A 20,784-nucleotide genomic window follows, 5' to 3' on the forward strand; every position below is an offset into this window, starting at 1 on the left:
GCACAGTCCCTCCAGAGCAGGGCTTCTTCCTTAGGACCCTTTGGGTGAAGACCTTGGTGGCAAAGACCAGAATTATCCTTCCTCCTCTCTGCTCTCCTTCCCTTTCCCTGCCCCAACAGAGGTGCAGTGAGCAGAGAGGTGAGTGGTGGGGTTGGCACAGGCTTTGCCAGGCTGGGATGGAGTCTCTACCCTCCAGGTCCTGGGAGAAAGCTGATGGCATAAAGCCCGCACGCTCTTGTTTCGAATCCTGTCGTGGCCACTTCCTGGCTGGGTGGCCTTGGGCAAGTTATTGCCCTCTCTGATTCCTCATAGCAAGGTGGGGACAACGATGATCCCCACAAGCATGGAACTGTTGTAAGGATAAAGTCAATTCATATAAAGAAAGTGCTTAGAACAGGGACGGCACATGGTAAATGCCTTCTAAATGTTTTCCTCGTCCCCCTCTTCCTCAGCCTGTGGTCCATGCAGGAAGGCCCCCTCTGCCCAAAGAAGCCCTTCGGTTCACTCACTGCCCAGCAGTAACTTCTCTCCTTGAAGGGAACAGCAGGAGTGTGTGTGGGGGGGAGGGTGTAGAATAAAATGTGGGCAAGGGAAACATTCGTGGGCCAGATTCCCTGGCCTGCTTGCCAGCCAACCTGGCTAGACTTTTTCTCTCTCTGGACAGGAAATCTGAACTTTGTAAACTGGTCCATTTCTAGAGGCTGTGTTTTCCTTTTGGTTTTTCAGGCGAGTTTTTCCATTCGCTTCCTACTTAAGATGTTCTTTCTGAAATGTTGCAACCTTGTCTTGCTGAGCTAAGGGGAAAAAGGACTTGTTCTCTGGGAGGCCAGGAGAACCAGGGAGAGGAGGCTAGCCTCAAGGTGAGGGCCCCAGTGGGAATGCTCAGGAGAGAAGGGAAAGGAGCTTGAGATTATCCTGCAGCTCCAAAGCAGGGAGCAACTTGGGTCCCAGTAAGGTAGAGTCCCAGAGCCTCAAGCACCCAAGCAGCTAGTTTGCAAGGGTAGCCAGAAGCACAAAGAACAGAAGGATGAACACTGATTGAGGTCTAAGGAGATCCAGATCAAAACCAGAAGAGCCAAATACTTCGGCCAAGACCTTGGAATGCTGGGGCAGAGCGGGGGGCGGAGCCAAGGGCCAGATAGACAACACAGGGCCGGGGTGGATGATCTGGGATTGGCTGTGAGCAGGTGGGCAGGGCCTGAGCCCTGTGATGATTGGTCCCAGCTGCTGGTCCAAGGTGGGTAGGCGTGGTGTGAAGGCACCTGGAAGAACACCAGAGGTACCAACTCCGGGATCAGCCCCGGGCAGGATGGGAGCACAGTCCTTCCAGCCTGGCATTCCCGTACAAGCTTCTGTCTTGTAGGATTCATTCCTTTTATAATGCATGGAACTCCTGTGTGTGCACACAAGTGAATACGGGGGATGGTTGCCTGGCAGGTCATTCTGCCCCTTGCACCCCTGAGTCAGAACTGTTTAGTATCCCCTAGCCCACCTGCCCAGCCCATCCCACTCCTACTCTTCAAGGCCCAGTGCCATTTTCTCCAAAAAGCCCCGCTGATCACTTGCGCCCAGCTCTCTGACCCCCTGCAGCGCATACCCTGTGCATCTGTGCCCTGCGTCTGTAACCAGACTGTGTGGCCCCGGCCTTGGAAGGCGGAGACCCTGCTTCTCGCTCTTTGGATCTCCCTAAAGCTCCTCCAACAGGCTTAGCTTATGCAGACGGCTCCATCTGCATTTGCCTCACTGGGTCCAAACTGAAGAGTAACCGAAGAGAGGGCCTGCCCACCACGGAACCCTCGGTGAGCCCTCACCCTGTACCTGGAACCAAGGGCACCAGCCCCTGGCTTTTCTGAGTGCAGGAAGAGGGGGGCTCTGTGCTTCCTCTGGCAGAGCACCCCCCACTCTCCCTCCAGGCGGTCTGCTTGTGGCCATGGTGTAGCACGAGTTCCTGGAGAGTAGGGACTGTGCAGGCGGCCTTGGGACCTGACACCAGGCTTGGCTCACTGCCGGTGCTCAGTTTACGGAAGCCAAGTGAATGAATGGATGAGGCCCCACGCTGGGGCGAGGAGGAAGCCTAGGGCAAGAGGAGCCACGTGAGCCCTCCAATCCCGGGCAAAGGATTCACATGCCTGCAGGAGGCAGTGGAGGGCGAGGGCCCACAGGGAGGTCGGTGGCCCCCAGCAGGGACATCCTCTTCCAGCCTCACAGGCTCCCTGGCCAGGCGCTACTGTGATGTCGGGAATGCACCGCTGCCTCCAGGCCAGTCCAGTCTGTCTCTGCCCTGGGACCTCAGTGCCATGAAATCTGGGAAAGTCCGAGTGGCCCACTGTCGGCCCAGCTGTGTTTTGCTTTGAGAGGCCAAATCCCGCTTGCCTGGTGGTGTCAGACATTTCCTGTGAGCTTGGCTGGGTTCCCCAAGCAGCCGTTGGCCTCTTTCCCGATGGCAGCTCGTACGGGCCTTTGGTGTCCAGATAGAGGGAGTGACATGAAGCTGGGGGCATTCTAGAAGCTGGAGGGCAGGGGGGACATCAAAATATTTAGGGAGGGGAGACACTGTAAGGATTGGTGATGGCCAGAGACCCCCTTCAGGAGAGCACAGAACAGAGGCCAAGAGACTTTCGTTCCAGAAGGAAGTCAAAAGGGAGGGGCCAGGAGAGTCTTAGTTAGCCACAGCAGCACACCCTGAGGAGAGGCAGACAAGGGTTGACATTGTCCAGCTGTGGCCTGGGCTGTCAGCAGGAGGGGCCTGGACACTCCTTCTGAGACCCGGGTCTAGGCTTCTTCCCCAAGCCTGGCCAGAGGGCCTGTCCCACCTGGGGAGCCAGAGCCAGGCAGCTGGGGACAGGTCTTAAGAGGTTGAGGGGGGGGTGGTTACAACAAGCTGGGGGTGGCCAGCGGTGGAAACCTGCTTTACCTCAGGGCTTCTCAAACTGCCCTAGGCATAAGCATTGCCCGGGAACTTGCTGCTGATTCTGCAGGGGGGCGGGGGGACAGCAGCTCTATCGTGGTCTCGGGGTTGAGGCCGCAGGTTCCCGAACCACACCTTGAGGAGTAAGGGTCTGGCCTGGGCTTTGGATTCAGATCATCCTGGGGGTCCGATTCTGGATTTACTGCTCACCAACTGTGTGACACGAGGCATGTTTCCAAACCTCTCTGAGTCAATCGTCCCCACCTGGTAGGAGTGCAGAAGGGATGACATGAGACCATGTGAGTAGAGCACACAATACAGTGCCTGACAGGGGTTAGTCCTCAATATATTTTGACCATCAGCAGGCTGGTGCTTTTTGCTAGAGGGTCTTGGGTGGCAAAGAGCAGACAAAACCCCGGGTGGCTGTGTGTGTGTGTGTGTGTAAACCCGCTCTGGGGAGCCGTCAGAGCCCGCCCAGCCTCAGGGGAGCCATGACTAGCAGATGCCCCCTGCGGCCCCCGTAGTGGGCTTGGCTGGCGGGCTCCTTCCACCAGGACCATTTCTACCATCCCTATGGGAAAGGGGACCAAGGGGATGTGTCATAGCAGTTCTCCGCTTCTTGCTATCTGTCACTGGAAGGCTGTTCCTAGTGTCTAGAAGCCACCTCTACTCTTTGGCTTGTGGCCCTTCCTGTCTTCCAGGCCAGCAATGGCACGTGAACTCTTCATGTGTTCAACCGCTCTCTGCTTCCTTCTTTGGCTAAATCTCTCACTGATTCTTCTGCCTTCTTCTTCCACTTTTAAGGGCCTACGTAATGACCCTGGGCTCCCCTGGGTACTCCAGGACACTCTCCCTCTCTTGCCAGCTCATTGGCAACCTTAATTCCACCTGCCCCTCCATTGCTCTTTACCATTTTTTAAAAATTTTAATCCCAGTGTAGTTAACATACAGTGTTATGTCATTCCTTTTGCCATTTAATGCAACATATTCAAAGATGTAACTCCAGGAAACAAAGATCATGGGGGGGCCACCCAAACCCACCACTGCAACCCCTTCCCACTGGGACCCCCCCCCCATCTGAAGTGTAACAGCTCCCCTTGTCAGGGGCTTGCCACAGGGCAGCCCTCCACAATCTGGCCCCCAAACCTTTCTGACATCTCTGAGGTCAACTTTCACCAGTCATTCCCCCCATTCACTCTGCTTCTACCACACTGACCAGCTGGTTTTTCCTCAAACATACCAGAGATGCTCCTGCCTCAGGGCCTTTGCCCTTGCCACTCCCTTCCTTGGCATACTGTGTTAGTAATTCCTAAGATGGCCGTAACAGACGACCCCAAACTGAGTGGCTTGAAACAACGGAAGTGTATCCTCTCACAGTTGGGTGGAAGTCCAAAATCAAGGTGTCGATCGGGTTGTTCCTTCTGTGAGAGAATCTGTTTCATGCTTCTCTCCTAGCATCTGATGGCTCCCATCATTCCTTGGTTTCCTTTGTGTTGTAGCTGCATCACACGAGTCTTTACCTCCACTGTCGCATGGCCTGCTGTTTGTGTATGTGTGCACACATGCGTGTATGAATTTAGGGTCCACCTTAATCCAGTATAATCTCATCTAAACCTAACTGATTACATCTGCACAGACGCCATATCCAAATAAGACCCCAAATTACAGGTCAAGAGTTAGGACTTCAACACATTTTGGGGGGAGATACAATATAACCCGCATTAAACACTGTTTCTAGATACTCACATCCCCCTTCAGGTCTTTTCTTCCTGGGCAGGTGGTGGTGGGGGAGGGGCACGATGACTGTTCATTTGATTTAAAACTGCACAGTCCCAAACACTCCCTACCCCACCCCAGTAATTTTTCTCTATGGCACTAGCATCTTCTGTGTTTTATTTATTTATTTATTTGATTTATTGTTTTTCTTACCCCAGTGAAAGGTCAGGTCCAGGAGGACGGGGGTTTTTTGTTTTTGTTTTTTTCAAAGATTTTATTTGTTTATTTGAGAGAGAAAGAGCCCACACAGAGGAAGAAGAAGGCTCCCCTGAGCAGAGAGCCCGCTGCCTGGCTTGATCCCAGGATCCTGGGACCATGACCTGAGCTGAAGGCAGATGCTCAACTGACTGACCCTCCCAGACGCCCCAGGACAGGGGTTTTTCTCTGCTTTCTTGCTGCTGCATTTCCTGCACTTGAACACAACAGGCCCCAGATGGAGTTGGGTGAATGTGTGCTCAGTGACAGGCCTGGCTCTTCACCCCTTTATCTCACGGACCTCTCACAGTTCTGGGCCACAGTTCCCAGCGTTCCCCTTCTGTGGACGAAGCTCAGAGAGGTGAGGGGGCTTGTCCCCAGTCCCCCAGCCTGGCCTGAGATGCGGGCCTGTATCAAACCTCCCCTGGCTTCTGTCTGCTGGGGGTGGGGGGCCGGTCCTGGCCCAGCTGCTGCTGAAGGTCCAGCCTCAGTGGTGTGCACGAGGCCACACTGGCTATGTGTGGTGGTCATGGGACTCGCGCCTCAGGGCAGGACCCCAGACTTGTTCAGCCCCGACCTTTCTACCTCAGCCATCTATGCCCTTCTAGCATACATATAACTAACTTATTTGTCATGTTTAGTGTTTATTGTTAAGGACCCTTAACCTGCGGTTGCTGCGAGTGAGCGCACAGGTTGCCTGGGCCTCCTCTAGGTGGGAAAAGGTCTCAGCTCCCAAGGGGTGGTCTCTGCCAGGCTTGAGGAGTGGGGCGACTTCCCAAGCAGATCACTGCACCAGGAGCCACAGTGGGGGGAGACCCGGGCTCCCCTCCTGGGGGCCAGGGCAGCACCTGCTGCCTAGCAGAATGGCAAAGAGGAGATGGATGACCCAGAGCCAGAAAGGAGCAGCCATTGTGCGTCTCAGGGCAGAGCGCTGGGTCTGCGAGCCAGGCAGAACTGAAACCCTGGTGCCTCACAACCTAGTCAGGCCACCCACTTTGCCCCACTGCAGTTCGGTTTCTTGGGTTCTGAAATGGGAAAACGGATGCCCCTCTCACAGGGTGGTTGAGAGAGTTCACTGAAATAACGTATGTTGGGGGGGATCAGAGGGGCGTCTGGAGGTCCAATAAATGCAAAATCTCTGACCCTACCTTTCTATCCCCCGTGCCTATGACAAATCAGAGCGAAGTACCCCATTTGCCAGGATGGGTTTTTTTCCACCCCACCGCCTGGAATTACAGGTAGGGAAACTGAGGCAGGACAAAGGTTGGCAGTGGGATTTTGAGTGTATTCTGGGAACATGGGAGATCCTGACTGACGGCTGGCCGGGGTCCTCAGCACCAGGCTCCTGCTTCAGCTCCCTCCCCTTCCCACTTCCCTCCTCAGCTCTGCTGGTCTGCTGCAGGCCCGCCCTCTGCTGGCTCCCTTGGGTGACGTGGCCCTCTGTTTGTCCTCCCTCCTCCGCCTTCAAGGCCCCTTGGACCCAAGACCTTTCTCCAGTTCCCCTGGGACCTGCTGAGGGCCCGACTCACGCATGCTAGAAGGCCTTGGAAAACTCCTTGGCCTCCCAGGGCCTCCATCTCCGTATTTGTAAATCAGAGACCTGATTTGCTCTGAGCTCGAGTTAATGGTCTCAGAATCAGGCCATTTTCCATCCAGAGGACGATGTGTGCTTACTCCCCTTTCACCCCCTGTGACCCATTTCCGAGGTTGTGACAAGGACACACGTTGCCCTCATGGGGACAGACCTTTGCCATCCCCGACAATCTGGTCTCGCATCCTCCTTGCAAGGTCGCAGTGGGGTTAGCAGCCTGCAGTCTTTCACACCGGGTCCCCCTTCCACGGGGGCCATGCAGTGGCGCCTCCCTGCCAGGGCGACTAAAATCCAGGCTGAGTCAAGATTTTGAGATCTCTGGGAATAGAGTGCCTTCGTCCCTTCCCTTCCCTTTTCTTTTCTTTTAAGCCTTATTTTTTTCTGATTTGTTTTTGTAACTCTGAGGCCCATGCTTGCCCCCTGGGGTTTATTTTGGAGTTCCCCAACACTTAAGACCTTGAATACACTATTTTGAAAGAATCAGGAAACCCAATTTTGCTTCCAAGCTGGGACACTAAGTTGCTTTGTGGCTTTGGGCTAGCCACTGAACTTCACCGAGACTTCATGTCTCTATCTATAAAATAGGAAAGAGAGTTTTTTCCTCACTGGCATGTTGTGAGGATTAAGAAAAACATTGTGGGCAAAAGATGGCTTTGTGAACTGTAATGTTTATTGCATGTGCTGGTTTGTATTGTTAGTTAACAGTCTTGACAGTGATCTGTGGTATTTGCTTATGCCTCCTATTTGTACGTGGGTTACTTTCAGGAGAAGCTCCCTACTGAGGCCCTCTCTGACCACCTTTTAAAGGTTTTAGACTTAGGGTTGAACTTAACCATTGGACACAAACCAGGGGATGTACTTCACAGTGCAGATCATAACATCTACAATGAACACCCCAACAGTTGTGCAGTGCACAGCCTGTGCAGCTGTATATGGTGATCTTAGACCTGGTTCCTTCCCAGGAGGGAGATGTCTCCTATCTCTTTATTACTTAATATTGCAACCCCCCCAACTTGAGAATCCCTCTCATCTTGTTCACTTTTTATTTTCACAGTACTTTTTACTTTATATTTTCTAGCATACATATAGCTAACTTATTTGTCATGTTTAGTGTTTATTGTCTTTTCCCCCAGCTACAATGTGAGCTTCTCAAGGACAGGGATCTTGCTTTGTTCACTGACATATCCCAATACCTTAGAACAGTGCCTCATATACAGTAAGCACTCAATAAATAAATATCTACTGAATAACAATCTCTATCGCAGTGCATCCCCTGTGGCTGCCTGCCGCAAAGAAAGATGGTCTTGGGTCATTTCCTTCTGAGCTGACACTCAGCCCATCCCCCAGCATGACATTGATCAGGAAGGGGGAACTTCCAGTCCTCCCAGCAGGTGGGTATCTGCCTACTCTGTACTCCTGGGCCTGGGGGCTCTGGAGACAGGGTGGGCCTAGGGCAATGCTTGTCCTCTAACAGTGGCTGAAATGGGGCAGAGCCAGACTTAGCAGACCCTGAGGGTGCCAGGAGTCTGGTACAGGACTGTGGCAGCTATGAAGGGGGGGAGGGTTCCCGTCCAGGTTCTTCAGTCTCTTGGGCCTGAAAAGAGCCCCATGAGCCCCTCTCCATGGTTTGTGGGTCTGGAAGAGGGAGAGCTTGGTGGGGAGCAGTCAGAGGGAGATGCTAACTTGTGGGCCTCCAGCCAGAACAAATGGAGAGGTTTTATTTTCCCAAATCTGAAATCCCAGAAGCCCTGCTGCTGCTTTTTGAGGAGAGTAGAAAAAAATCCGCGTCTCAGCCAAACACTTCCTTTACTGCCCACGCCCCTCTCCCTGCTGCTCTTGGGGGGTTCTGCCAGTGTAGATGGGCCCCGTGAAGGCTTGTGGAGGGTCCCTCAGCAGTGCCCAGAAGACTGCTTGGAGGAAGTGGCTAGATCCGAAGCTCTCCATTCCCACCAGGGAGAGGAGGGAGATGGGTAATTCTGTGCTGGACTTCTCAGTCACTGGATACAATAGGAGATAGTCATTACATCACAGTCTCTCTGATAGGTACCCCAAGAATTGTGCAGTGCACAGCCTGTGCAGCTGTATATAGTGACCCTGGACCTGGCTTCTTCTCAGGAGGGAGAGGTTTCCAATGTGCCCCACAAAGCATGTTGCTTCAAAGTTGTCCTTTGTAGCTGTGTGTGGCTGCTGAGGTCCCTTCTAGAGTTCTCTGAAATGGTAATGGTGTTGGGTGGAGGGTGGGGTTCTAGGCTTTGTAGAGCGTTAATATGCACCTCCTCCGCCCACATATGTACCTGAGACCCACAGAGCTCAGGGCCTAGGCAGGGCCTTGGCTAGCTGTGTATGAATAACAAAAAGACAAAGGCTCTGGGCTGTGAGTGTGACCTGAGGCGTGTGTTCTGGCTATGCTTTACCTCTAGGCCTAGTGGTCCTGCCAGGGATCAAGAAGAAAAGGCATTCAGCCCAGCGCAGACACCACTGGATTGGTGGAGTTGCCAAGCTCAGGCCTCTGAGTGCTCAGGGAAGAAGGGAGCCCAGCATCTTCTAACAGCCCTTCTACTCCCCATGGAGGACCAGTGGGCAGGGTTCAGGGAAATGGTGTCTGCTTCTTGCACACTTTCTCTTGACTCCCTTCTCTCCTAGTTAAGCTTGAAGGTGACCATCTGGCCTGAGGCAACCCCAACATCTCTGATGAGGGCTGTTTGACCCTTTTCCAGGATTCTCCCAGAGCTGAACATTCTCAGAACTTCCCTGGGCACAATTACAGAGGAGGCTCCCACGCAGCCTCCCTCCCAGCCGGCCCTGGGCCTGGCCCTTGACAGGTCTCTGATATGTAAGCTGTTCCCCTCCCCACAGCCTGCAGCACAATGACAGAGAAAGCTACAGAGCTTCCTGCCCTCCCTCTTCCTCACCACCATCAACGCTGCGCCCTAGAATTCCTAGCCTCCCCCTTCCTCCCCTGGCCCTCCCCACACCGAAGTCACCGGCGCAGTGACATGACACAAATGTCTTCTGGCCAATCACGTTGAGTCTGATTGGAGTGAGGTGGCAGGGCTGTACCCGCAGACAGGATGGGGACAATCACCCAGGAGCAGAGGGGTCCAGGAGACCTCCCAGGGCTCACCGCTGCCCGGACCCTAGTCCTGCCCTGAGGGGACAGCCTGGAATTGTGGCTATGGTGGTGAATGTTGGGTTAGGAGTGGGTGGGATTGGGGTTGTGGTTGGGGTAATACTCTGTTTCACAAGAGGGCTGTGGTGAGGGAAAGAAGAGAGGAAACTTTGGTGTGGTATGGCAGTGAGATTTTAACCCTAGGATTGTGGCTAGGGTTGGGATAAAGTTATGCTGGAGTAGAATTTGGGACTGGGTTTTATTATTTTTAAAAATTTTTTAAATTTTTTGTGTGTGGGTATGGTTGTTATTTTAACCTACCATTGATGGAACTTTACTGAGTCAACTGGGCCCCCCCAGGAGAGCACTCAACAGGCACCACCTAAGTATGGGACCATGTGATGTGGCGGTGACGAGCTTGGCCTCTGTTATGTCTGGTTCTGTGGCTCACAGCCGCGTGATGCTGTGTGTTTCTTCTCCTCCCCGAGGCTCGGTATAAAAGGGTGATGCGAACCCTGGCTGCACAGGGTTGTGTTGAGAATAAAATAAAAGAAGTTTAAAAGTGCTGAGTCACATGGCTGAGGGCTCAGTCCTCGAGAGAGGAGACTCTTTCTTATCTGGATTAATCAGAGTTCCGGGAGGAAACAGATGGCACACGCCGCAGGAAGAGTTTGAGAAAGGGTCTATTTGCAAAGGCTCGGATGGGGTCAGAGGGGGCAGGGTGCCAGTGGTTACTGGAACCAGAGCAGCTACAGGCACAGGAGAGAGCCATGACAGGGAGGTGGCCTCTGTTGGAGGGTCGTGACACTGACACCCCCCACCCCCGCACTGTGCTTGTCAGGAGGGAGTTGGGAGGATCGATACCCCCACTCCCTCTCCTGCCCTCTTGCTGGGCTCCCACATGGGCCGAACAGGACAGGAAGGCAGAGGGCCAAGGAGCCCCCAGGGCCCAGAGTGGGGTGGAGAAAGGTCTAGAGGAGCAAGTGGAAGATCTCTAGCCCACCAACGAGCCCTCACAGTGGCACTGCGGGGAAGGGCCATTCCAGCCCAGCTCTCCTCAAGACTCCAGAACCCTTGCCAGCAGCTCTTTTGCTAACCAGCCTGTAGAGCAGGTGATCTCAGGCCAGTGCAGAGCAGCAAACCTAGTGAGGGAGCCACAGGCAAGGCATCTAGGATCTTTGCAGAAAACTACAGAACCCCCGGCAAGAGCCTGGAGTAGCTTCTCCACCTCCCTGTGTGGGGAACAAAGGCAGCTTGTTGGGGTCGTTAAAATATAATCTATGCAGTTCCCAGTATCCAGCTTAAAAAATAGGAACAACAAACATTTCAGGCTTGTGACTGGACTCATTGCATTGAACTGACCAAAGTCCTCTAGGATTTTTGTTTGAAAGGAAAAGGTTAGGGAGGGATGAAGCAAGAAGGGACTGGAAAGACTCAGTGCTCTTTCTCAGATGCCCCGAGGGACGGTTTGTCCCATCTGGTTGCTTTGTACAGAACTGCGGCTACTCAGTGAATGTCACCCTCCGGGTAGTGTGTGTGTGTGTGTGTGCGTGCGTACACGGCATGGGTGGGCAATCTGTATGAAAGAACATCGCTAAGAAATTATAATGGAGATTTTTTTCAGGCTTTGTGAGTTCTCCTTTTGAGCTCAGGGTTTTAAAATATATATGCATATCAGGTTTCACCCCTTGTCCGGGACACAGAGGAAGTTTCTGATTTATGGGTCCGGTAGTTTCTCCAGTTACACGACCTTTAAATCTGCCATCAGGTAATGAATTTGCTGCTGTCAGAAAAGGCGCTGTAAGCTTCCAGGTGAAAATTGCTTTACCAAAGTGAAGGGGCACTGTGATAACACTAGTAAAAAGCGGCTCAAATGTATACTCATTTCCACTCGTGGAGCTGACTCAGTGTCTCAGCACTCCTCTCCTGATCACTGGGGTGTACATGCGTGAGTGTGGGTGCGCACACGTGCCCATGCACACACAAGAGAGTATGCATACACACACACACACACACACACACACACACACACACCCCACTCTGGGGAGGGATAAGAAGGAAGGTTTGAGCCTTGCCAGATAATTTCCCAGAAAAAGATTAGAAAGGAAAGATGAATTAAATGCAAAGTCATCTGATAGCCATGTGAGACAGGCTGCTTAGGGCCCAGCCAGATGTGCGCGCCCATCCCTCTGCCTACAGATGACATCGTGAAGATCGCTAGATGATTTCCACTGACAAAATGTGAAAACACATAGTTGCTTTGTTAGCCGCATAGCTGTGGTTTTGTGTCCATGATTCATTGTGGAAGTGAGTAGCTGCAACAGGCATTTTGTGGGGGGGGTTTTGTTCTTTTTTTTTCTCCTAAAAAAATATTTGTGAAAGTTCTAAAATTCAAGGAAGTCCAGTGCTTTTTGAAAAGAAAAATCCCCATTCCTTGCAAAATGAAGATTTCAGATCAAACCCTCCAGAGCTACCGCATGTCTGTTTCAAGGTTTGCTGAGCCTCAGCCCCGGGCTACTGCCTGACATGTCCACCCGTGTGTGCACCCGGAGCACGGTGGGGCTTGCCTCTCAAGGGAATCCAGTCCCGCAGAGGGACCTCAGACAGCCCGTGCTTTTGGAGATCCATTCATCCTACATTTCTTTCTTTTTGGGGGTCAAGGTCAGAGGCCCTGGGACAGGCAGTGCTATGTGAGGGAGGGATTGTGGAACTAGTGATGTCTTACGGTTAGATAAGTCAGGGTCTGAATCTCAGCCCTACCACTTAACAGCTATGCCTGCCATGAGCAAGTGATTGAACTCGACAGGCCTCAGTGTTCTCATCTGTAAGATGGGGATGTCCATCACTTCCTTATAGAATTGTCAGGAGAATTTACTAATATTTCCAAATGCATCTGGCAACATTCTATGAATGGCAGCCACTCTCATTTGTCCCTGGACTCTGGGTTACCTGGGCCTTTTGTTTACATTAGAAAAGCAGCAGCAATACCTAGAAACTCTGAGAGGTTGCCCAGACCACATGAAGGTGCTTCTGGTCCTAGTGAGGTTTCTTGTTCTGGGCAAGGGTGAGCAGCACCATGTGTCAAAGGCAGGGGGAGCTCCGGCCTGGAGAGTCCCCATGCTGGTGCTGATCCTGGCCAGAGTGATAACCTCTCTGTGCTTCAGTTTTCTCTTCTCTAAAATGGGAGGCTTGTCATCCCTACGTCTTAAGGTTGTTGTGCTAATCGTGTTAGGTATCAAACATAAAGAGTCTAGCAAAAAAATTTTTTAAATGTCTGATAGTAGATGTCTGATGAAGACTCGTCAGGTTGGGCTCTTCCTTCTCATAGAAACCTTTTGTTTATGGTCCCGGGGTCAATTTCAGCCCCTGGAAGAGCTGGCTGGCTGCAGGCTGCTGGAACTTTGGCCTGCCCCTGAGAAGTATATCCTTGACCTAGCTCTCCCTCCACACACAGAGTGGGTCTCTCTTTGCAGGTCCAAAAGTGGGATAAACTCATCTGACATCACAGGCCTGTGTCTGCTGTCTGATGAGGCAAGCCTGCTAAGCTCTGTGCATGGGGGTGTGTTATGGAGCAGAAAGCGGCCCTGCAGGCCTTGAGCTGGGAACTCAGGGGTTCCGGAGGTGGGAGTATCATGCCAATTTGATGGTGGTGAAATGCCCATTCCCCAGGCTCTTCATGGCTGTCGGAGATGGTCCTAGCTCAATCCCCTTAGCCTAAAGCTCTTTCCTTTCCCTGCGTCACCTCCAGGCCCTCCTCCTCCTCTAATCTCCCGGAGCAGTTGCTTACGACCCTCTGTTGCTTATGACCTCTGTTGCTCTTCAGGGAGAGCAGAAAGTGTGGGATGGGCTTTGTACATGAGATACGCAGGGTAACGCAGGGACCCTTGGCTCCGTGGCTCAGTCCCAAGACATAGTTCTCAAGCTGCCATGATAATGTAGAGGTTTAGAGCACAGGCTCTGGAACCAGAATATCTATATAGGCTGTGTTTGATTCCCAGCTCGTTAGTCATTGCTGTGTGATCTTAGACTAGTTACCTAGCTTCTCTGTGCCTCATCAGTAAAATGGGAATAATAATAATAATATCGACTTCCTAATTTTAAAAATGGTTAAATTGGTTAATGTACAGAAAGTGCTGAGAACCAGGCCTGGATGTTACAAGCACTCTAGAGCTATTTGCTTTTATTTTCTGTCATCTTTGGCCCCTTCTGTTTTATCTTTAACCAGACAAGGCTTCTCCTTGAACAACAGCAGCACATGCCGGAATGTTTCCCCATAAGCTCAGGGTTCTCTCTGCCTTGGGTGGACTCTGCCGTCCTGACCCCTTTCTCTAGCTCATATCACACAACCACTAGAAAGCCTTCCCTGTGCCTCCAGCTATGAGACTCCTGGTACCTACTGCCTTTCTGCTCTTGGATGGTCATGAACCACCCACGTTCAGGGTCTCATCCCAGGGTTGCTGGATATGGGTGTATGTGTTGTATCCTGTACAAAGATGTTGATCAGGTTACAAATGCAGCTAAATTCTAGCCTGTGTTCTCAGCCAGCTTTGGCACCATGAAAGAAATGGGACTGCTTGTGCAAACTGGACACCTAGAGGGGCCCCTTTTTTAGTTCACATGAAGGCACCAAGGGTAGGCCCTTCCCCACCCCACCCTCTGCCTCTGCACTTGGGGGGGGGCATGATGTCTTCCCTACAGTGCCCATGTGGAATTATGCACCTTATAAAATGTTCATACATGTACCTTGGAAGTAGGTGAATGATGAATTCATGACATCGAGGTTCCCCAGGAACTGACAAGTCTTCGTAGGGGAGGTTGGAGTCAAAGGTTTCGGACTGCCTGCTGGCCCTAGGTGCTGTGGGGCGGGGCCCAGCCAGGCCTGGAGAGAGAGCTCCAGTGAGGAGAGAGGGCTGGAAGAGGCCGCGGAGCAGTTGAGGGTTCACGGTGATAACTATCTGGGGACAGTAGCTGTGTGCCCAGCACTGTGATGACTCTATAAAGAATATAAAGATAATACAAGACTCGGTCCCTTGCCTTCCACTCTGGGGGGAATCTGTGGTCCTGGCCGAGCTGTAGCCTGTGGGTGGTCTGCTGGGCCAAAGGGAGACAGAGAAGTTCTTGGAGGGGCCCTTTCCTCTGCTGGGAGGGGAAGGGTGATGACCCCAGCAGTTTGACACTTGGGCAAGCTAGGTAGAAAAGAGGGGGCATTTCCAGGGCCCTGGGTAGCCCACTCTAGCTCCCCTGCCCAGCTCTGGTGCCCAGCCAGGAGAGAAAAAAAGGCACTGCAGAGTCTCAAGGGGCAGGGTTTGGCAGCCTGACAGCCTACAAGGCAGGCTGCTCAGTGGAAAATGGTTTGTCAACATGAGGTCATGAGGGATCCAGAGGGTGGAGGAAAGTGAGGAGGCCTAGCAGGCTGTCTGGGCCCTTGGGAGACTGAGGCAGCAACTGCTACTTCTCTAGAGGTGGGGGTCTAGAGGCGGGAGTTGGAGGCGGGGGTCTAGAGGCGGGAGTCTGGAGGCGGGGGTCTAGAGGCAGGGGTCTAGAGGCGGCGGTCTAGAGGCGGCGGTCTGGAGGTAGGGGTCTGGCCCCAGGCCTGGCTTGTGCCTCACAGACATTCCCTCAGACATGCACAACTCCCGCCAACCTGCAAGGAAACAGGAGGCTGTGTTTCCTCCTGAGCCAGCTGAGACAGCAGAGCGGGCAGAGACTGGAGAGGACAGACCCCTCCCCACCAGGATTCTGCCCCCTTCTCACCCCCTGCCCCTGCCTGGAAGAGGCATCCCCTGGGGACTGTGTCCCAGATCTCCAGCTCTCTCAGACCAGGGTGTGGGCACAGAAAGAGCTAGAAGCAGACCTCGGAGCAAGAGGACGGGACTCACAGGTAGCTGAGGTGGGGCTGGGTTGGGGGTGCCGCTGACCACTGGGGTCCCAGGGGTTGGGCACAGCAGGGTGGGCACAGCACGGTGAATGACAAAAGAGGTCTCAGGACAGCCAGCTCTCAGACATGTCATCCACATTAGTGCTGATGACGCCGAATCAGTGTGCCAAGCAGTGAGGGTGAGGGCTGGGTCCCCCCAGAACCTCCCTGCTGAGCTTTCTGTGAACCCAGAAGCCCCCGGCTTCCTCTCTGGCACTCAGGAACACAGCTCCACTATCCAGGCACACGGAGTACCTGCCTCTTCAGGGGTCACCCTGTCGCTAGTCAACTCTGGCTCTCTAAACACCTCTCCTCACACTGTGCAGAAAGCAGCTCCCCTGTGGCATGGTCCTCGGTCTGTCCTCTGCAAACCCAGTCTCTTTCCGGTCACACCTCTCCTCACATCTGAAGACAGATGCTGCGGTCTGGGGCCGGAGAGCAGGGTTTAGGATGGCTCTGATCCCAGTGAGGACTGTCGGGGGACCCTCCTGCCCAGGGTAGGAGCGAAGCCTTCAAGGGACAGAGAGCACAGTGAGGCTAGCCGGGGGAACTCTATCCACATAGTCACAGGCCAAGATAGACTTTTGAGGTTCCAGTGCTGACCCCTCCACTTTTTTATACTGCACGGTCCGATATGGTAATCACCAGCCATATGGGGCTATTTAAATTTGATTTAATGTAAAACTCAGCCTCACTAGACACATTTCCACGTGTTCAGAAGCCACCAGTGGCTGGTAGTTATGTACAGAATAGTGCAGACCATACAGCATTTCCATCCCCATGGAAAGTTCTGTTGGACAGAGTGACTCTAGATGAATGATCTGGGACAAGTTCCTTAACTTCTCTGTGCCTCAATTTCCTTTTCTGAAACATGAGGCTAAAAATAATACCTAGCCCCTAACGTGATTATGAAAATTAGATAACGTAAGGCAAACATAACAATGAATTCACAGCACAGAGCGCTTGGGTGGCTCAGTCAGTTAAGCATCTGCCTTCAGCTCAGGTCACAATTCCAGGGTCCTGGGATCAAGTCCCCCATCGGGTTCCTTGCTCAGCGGGGAGTCTGCTTCTCCCTCTCCCTCAAAAATCTATAAAAAAATTTTAAAAATACACAGTGAGGAATGAGCACTCAATACATATCCATCTTTATTGCTCAAGCCCCCCCCCCCTCACAGTATCATCAGAGAGCCCACCAGCCTGGCACATCTGGTACCCAGACACTGGAGAGTGATAGCTGCTAAGTCTTAGCCAGCTTGCACCTCACCTGCTCAGCCCGTGAGCTGTGCATCGCCTAAATCAGTGGGCTCCTGGCTCCTACCGATGGCCACAGGGTCCCCTCCTCCTGATCCACCCTGGCCCGGTGTCCCCTTTCCCTTGGCTGAGGCCAGGCAGGTTTGTGGCAGGGCCCAGAGCAGGAGGTCTAATGACACTACATTGGGTCCCTGAGGGTTTGGCACAAAGGCTGGCTGACCTTGACCTGGGCCTGAGGAAAGAAGGAGCAGAAAGAGAGCTCTGCAAGGGCTTCCCTTGCCTTGCCAGCATCCAGATCCTCAGGGGAGCCTGGGCCACCTGGGGGTGCTAGAGCCTGGGCACCTGCCATTAGGGGGGCCTGCAGTCACAGGAGGGCCAGAAGCAGAGACGGCATTCTGGGAAGGCCCTCCTGGCCGTCCGTGTTCTCTCCCTGTCCCCCTCCCATCTGTCTGGCTGCTCCCTCTCTGATGCCTTCACAGCCTCTTCCTCTGTCTGCCCTCAGGCGTCGGTGGTCCGTCCCCAGGACCCCCTCCCTTGCTTACTCTCTCCTCACTCCTCTGTTTCTCCAAGTGTGTAGCATTCAGGGTGCCTACAAGTCATAAGCAATGCCATCAATGTAATTAATCCCATGATTAGAGCTGAGAACGGCTTAATTAGCAGAAACTATGACGATCATCTGTGTGTTCAAAATAAAAGCCAGCTATAGGCACACACACATAGCCGTGAGAAGAACACACTGTCAAGGGAAGTGAGAGGGGCCACTGCCACATTTTCTGTTCATATGCCTTGACTGCTTGTTCATTTGTTTTACCCTGTGCTAGCAGACAAGGAGGAGCAGGTGCCAAAGGCTGGGACGAATTTATGGGAACAAAACTTAGAACGGAGACCAGTCCATTCATTAACACATTTGCGCTCCTGAAATTGGGAAGTGTTAGCAGAGTCAGTGCCTCAGTCCAGCAAGGAGCTCTGAAGCCTGGTTTGTTCTGCCTGTTTGCCCTGAGTGCTGTCATTCCCTCCCTCCTAGCTCGGTGACCTCTGTCCTTACAGCACTCCCGAATGTGCCCTGTGTCTCCCCTGAGTGCTGCCTCCTGGCTGCTTCCATGTGGAGATCCATCTTGAGGCACTCCACCCTCGTTGTGTCCAAAACTGAGCCACTTCTTGGGTCTCCCACTTGAGATCTTGGCTCCTGGAGCTCCCTCCACCCACTGGTCTAGTCACAACTGGGAATATCCCATGATCTAACCATCCCCTGAATCCAGACTTTCTTCTTGGTCCCATCCGTGGTCCCTGCTAGCCTAGATCACAGCCAAAGCCTTCCAGCTGGCCTCCAGCCTGCCCCTCTCTGGTCTGTCTCCTCCTGGGTCATCATTCACTCGAGTAATAACCATTTGAAAAGGCCTAGTTCATCATGTCCTACATCTGCTTGAAGACCATGAACAACTCAAGGCTGATATGCAGTTCCTCCTGTACCCCCACATCTTTGCTGGGAGGCTGGACCCTTTGCTCAGACCCCCACCAGAGCAGAGAGGGGCAGAGGGTCTTTGTCATCCTTGGACCATGGTGCCTGGAAAGTGGCAGGCACTGAGAAAGTTCTTCTTGGATGAGTGCAAGAAGGTGGGCTTCTCAGAGACTCTTCTCACCCATTCAGTACAGCCCAGACACCTCTCTGATAGTCATGCTGTCTACCCTCTGGCCTGGAGCCTGTTCTTCTTCAGTCCCCCCAAATATCTCAGTGTTCTCATCTGTAAAACGGTGACACAGCAATAACAAATGGTGGGGTAGCTCTAAGATGAACTTAACCTGGTTTGGTAACCTAGCTTCTGCCCTTGGGAGTCATATAACCTTCAGGAAGGGATGGAAACTTGCTACTCTTGATTTCTTGGCTAGGAAATGGAATAATGAGTAAGTCTTAGAGCTATGAGAGACCTACATGAGAGGTTGTGGGCAGTGCGTATTACTGGCATGGAGGCTGGCGCAGAGTGAGCATTCATTAAATTGTGGCATGAATTTATTCCCCATCTGCCCTCTTCCCGCTCCCTGGCACCCCACATAGATAGGTAACCGCTGTTATTAGTTTCCAAGGTGGCCTTCCTAGGTTGCTTTATAAAGATGCAAATAAATGCAACACATGTGCTTATTTTCTCTACGTTTACACAAAAGTTCATGTACTCCACACCAGGAGTCATCAAACTTCTCCATAAAAAGCCAGATAGTAAATATTTCAGGCTTTGAATGACATATCGTTCTACAACCTCTCAGCTCTGCCCTTTAGAGCAAAAGCGACCACAGTCAATGAGCATGGCTCTGTCCCAACTCAACTTTATTTGTGGAAACTTAAACTTGAATTTCCTATCACTTTACCATGTCATGAAATATATTTTTCTTTTGACTTTTCTCAACCCTTCCAATATATTTAAAAAAAAAAAAACAAAAACAAAACCTGTTAGTTCACCATCCGTATAAAAACGGTTGGTGGAGCAGATCTGGGCTGTTTTTCCACTTTTCAGTATGTCTTGGAGAGCTTTTCTGTAGATGTAAAGAAGCCGCTTCTCTCGGTTTCGAGGGCGTATGACTCCATCCTGTGGATATATCCTAGTTTGTTTAACCAATCTCCTACCGGAGGACATTTATCTTGTTTCTATTCCTTACAAAATATTTTGCTACTACAGAATAGTGTTGCTATGAATAATCTTGTTCATCCATCATTTCGGATATTCCCAAGTGTTTTAGGTCAGACTCCCCTAGAGGTGGAGCTGGGACGAGGCTTCCAGTGTGTGATTTATTGGGGGATGGACAAGGAAGGGAAGCAGAATGGGAAAGTGGAAAGAGCAAGGATTGATCCCAAAGAAATCAAGGCAAGGCGTGACTGAAGATGGAGCTTGCAGAATTGTACCCCCTGGAGGCAAGGGGCTAGGCTTGGGAAGGTCTTGTCTTGGCAGACATTGGTGATGGGCAGGGCTTGTCAGGTGGTTGCCCTCAATCCGCTAGAGAAAGACTCCCATGCAGCCTGTGGGAAGCACACCAGCTACAAAGGGGACCGGGGCAGGGTGGCTACAGTTGCCTACATGGCAGCTCTGTCTGCAGCAACATCTTGGAGCTAGAACTGTCAGAGCAAAGCATCGATGCACTCAGTGGGGCGAGACATTGCCAAATTGCTCTCCTAAGGGCTGTATCAGTTCAGGTACCTGCAGCAACGTTTGAGAGTGCCTGTTTCAGTACAATCTCGCCAGATTAGTCTGTTATTAAACTTTTGAATTTTTGCTCATCTAATGGATTAAAAATACTATCTCAGAGTAGTTTTCATGAGCACATCCCAGAATGAGCATATCTTCAGGGCGCCTGGGTGGCTCAGTCAGGTGGGCACCTCATTCTTGGTTTCCGCTCAGGTCATGATCTCAGCGTCCTGGCTTCAGGCTCGGTGACCAGTAGGGAGCCCACTTCAGATTCTTTCTCCCTCCCTCCCCTTCCTCTTTGCTCCTCCCCCTGCTCACACTCTCTTTTGCTCTCTCTCGCTCTCTAAAATAAGTAAATAAATAAAGTCTTTGAAAAAAAAAAAAAGAAGAAGCATGTTTTCATGTGCTTAGGAAACATTTGTATTTTTTTTTCCTGTGAAAAAGGCCCATGCTTCCCCCTTCCAGGGGTTGTCTTATAATATTTTCCTTTTTTTTTTTTTTAAGATTTTCTTTATTTATTTGACAGACGGAGATCACAAGTAGGCAGAGAGACAGGCAGAGAGAGAGGGGGAAGCAGGCTCCCCGCTGAGCAGAGAGCCCGATGGGGGGCTCAATCCCAGGACCCTGGGATCATGACCTGAGCCAAAGGTAGAGGCTTTAACCCATTGAGTCACCCAGGCGCCCCAATCTTATAATATTTTTCTTAGCTGGAATGTCTTCCTCTTCATTTTGGACTATGGAAACCCTACCCCTCTCTTAAGCCCCAGCTCAGATGCTGTGGTCTTTCTGACATATGAATTCCTGTAGCTCTGTTAGCCATCATGTCCACTTTGGGTTCAACTTATTTGTACACATTTACCATGC

The 20,784-nt window shown here is 52.0% G+C and overlaps 1 protein-coding gene across 1 annotated transcript in view; it reads left to right on the forward strand.

The window, feature by feature from the left end:
* Positions 1-20,784, forward strand: part of LTBP2 (latent transforming growth factor beta binding protein 2) — a 101,215-nt gene that overhangs the window by 21,675 nt on the left and 58,756 nt on the right. The window lies entirely within an intron of this gene.

The sequence above is a fragment of the Mustela lutreola genome, chromosome 7 (genome assembly GCF_030435805.1).
Source record: "Mustela lutreola isolate mMusLut2 chromosome 7, mMusLut2.pri, whole genome shotgun sequence".
NCBI classification, from domain to species: domain Eukaryota; kingdom Metazoa; phylum Chordata; class Mammalia; order Carnivora; family Mustelidae; genus Mustela; species Mustela lutreola.